Genomic DNA, 2,574 nt, shown 5'->3' on the forward strand with positions numbered 1-2,574 from the left:
TGCAATAACTAGTATATGTATGAGTCAACAGAAAAGGTCAGATCAGGTGAAGTTAGGTAAATGAACCCTAAGATACGTATTTAATTTTTTTCTTTCATGCATTTGTTTACTACGTATTTATAAGATTATTTCTTTGTTGCTTTGTATGTCCCTCCCTCATAGGATAACCCCTGCTTTCACTGTTTTTGATGTTGGTATAATTTGTGGAGGGGGAGGGGAAAAACAAGTCATTTAAATAAGGATACAAGTGGACCCGTTGTCAAAATGATAAGTACATGTTGTCACGTTGAAAATGAACTTTACAACTTTGGTGCGGAGTGGGGAGGATTCAGTGGGGGTCTAGGTGAGGCTGGGAAGTGATGGGAAAGGTAAACAAAGGAGGAGGCTAAAATGCTTGATAAGAAATGTACTCACTATCTTGCCCATGTAATTTTAACCCCTCTGTAGAGTATTTTCACAATAAAAAAACAAAAAACAAAAAACAAAAAAACAAAAAAACAAGGTATTTAAGTAGTCAAGCAAAGGACTTCTATTTTACTACTGGATTATACATTTTTTTCTAATGTTGAGTACCAATAAATAATGGATGTATTAGAAATCTCTTAAAGCTCATATATTGAATAGTGACTTCTCTTACACTATATCATTGTATTTCTCAAATCATATTACGTAGTTTCCTATTTTCTCATTCCTAGAATAATCTGCACATGAAGACATCACTGGTCCTAATTTTCAGTCTGTGCATTTGAATACAAAGGAAAGTCTTTCCTCTGCTCTCTATCAATTACCTACTCTCCAGTTAGAATAATTTAAAATAGTAAAAATCAAAAAAGAGAAAATAAATCATGGTGAAAACACATGCAGGAAATTCACCAGATTTTTCTGACCAGTTCAACCAATGTGAACTATTGGGGAAATACATGGACACCTCATTCCCACTGGTACTCAAAGTCTCTGGTTAGGCAATTCTGATGAAGACAATCAAGTAGATGAAAACGTGAGGAATGGTATCAATTGCAAGAAAATAATGGAGAAGAATGCAAGCAAATTTCTTCTTTGGGCTTACTGCAGTGCGGAGATTCCTTTTCAAAAAGGCCTCTCATATGAATACCAGGGATGAGGATAAGTATACTCCTCTTCATCGGGAAGCCTAGAGTGGACATGTAGACATTGTCCATGAGTTGGCAGCTCAAGGCAGATATTCATGCAATAACTGTGAATGGCTTGGCACCCCTGCATAGTACTTTTATGTGGATTAATACCAGAATGGATTCTTTCTTACTTCATCATGATGCAGATACCAATCCCCAAACTAAAGGCCTCTTGATCCCCTTGCATCTTGCTGCTGGGAAGAGAAATAGCAAAGATATGCTGTCTCTTCTTCTGTTGAACCATTTTTTCAAACCGGGTCTGAAGAATAACTTGGAAGAAACTGCATTTGATATTGCTAAAAGGATAAGTATGTATCACTACCTCTTTGAAGTTGTGGAAGGGTGTACAAATTATTCTCCTACGTAGTAATGGTTAAGTTTCTTAAATTTCAAAAGTGCCATTCCATCCTTTGTGTCCCTACAAATATTTTCATAATAAAAAGCAACAGCAATATCTTAATTTAAAAATTCATGGATTCCATGGTATTCTTCCACGTGAATTGCCTCACTTTGATGTCAAAATGTATTCAAGAGTTGTTTGTATGCATCTATAATGATTTCTGAAGAGTTTGTGTTTTTTTTTTTTAATTTTAACTTATCTGTTGAAATGAATAGTATAGAAACTAAAGTTATTCCTGGTGCTTGTCTGAAAAAAAGTATATCTAGGTTTGTATAAAGTCCATAATCTATTTCATTATTTTCTAGATATAATACTTTGAAGTCTACATTTTTTATAATATATAGGTTCATTAATAAATGTGTCCTTTCAGATTACATTCCATATAGAAAAAGTTAAGATTCCTTTTTTCCTAGGTCCTTACAGGATTTTATTTCTTTGGAATAAGATGACAATGTTATCTAATTTCAAGTTTTGTAAAGGTTATGCTATGTAAGGGCCTTTCTAAAATGAAGATTTAATACACTTATGTCAAACTAACCTTTAATTCTATGAATTACATGTATTGTTACACTTGTATTTTTGTAATAAACTTTTTCATAACTTTTTCATTTCTTGCATTTGAAGAATGAAAAATATGGAATATTTCACGAATTTTTGTATCATCCTTCTGCAAGTGCCATGTTAATCTCTGTATTGTTGTCACTTGGGTAGACCTGCTGCTGAAGCATGTAGTATCCTTTAAATTTAAGTAGTTAATGATGCAACCTTTATACAGGCATATATCCTTGGTTGCCTATTTGTAAAAAGGAATCCTTATTGTTCCTAAAATGTTATTGATCTTATTTCTCTAAATTTCTGTGTATAGTGGCAAAAACTTATATTGTTTGGTTGATTGCTCACATTTGCAATTTTTGTCAATGACTATTTTGTCGTTTTCATTTTTAATTTGATCATATTTTGAAGCCTTTATAGCTAAGTCCAAAGGTGATGGCATTTCAAGTACTTACTTATCAACTGAGTTAC

General features: G+C 33.0%; 1 pseudogene; it reads right to left on the minus strand.

Annotated features, from left to right (window-relative positions):
* Positions 1 to 2,179: 2,179 nt before the first annotated feature.
* Positions 2,180 to 2,279, minus strand: LOC138815166 (U6 spliceosomal RNA; annotated as a pseudogene).
* Between the last annotated feature and the right edge of the window lie 295 nt (positions 2,280 to 2,574).

The sequence above is a fragment of the Dipodomys merriami genome, unplaced genomic scaffold (genome assembly GCF_024711535.1).
Source record: "Dipodomys merriami isolate MVZ:Mamm:240054 unplaced genomic scaffold, mDipMer1.0.p SCAF_629, whole genome shotgun sequence".
NCBI classification, from domain to species: Eukaryota; Metazoa; Chordata; class Mammalia; order Rodentia; family Heteromyidae; genus Dipodomys; species Dipodomys merriami.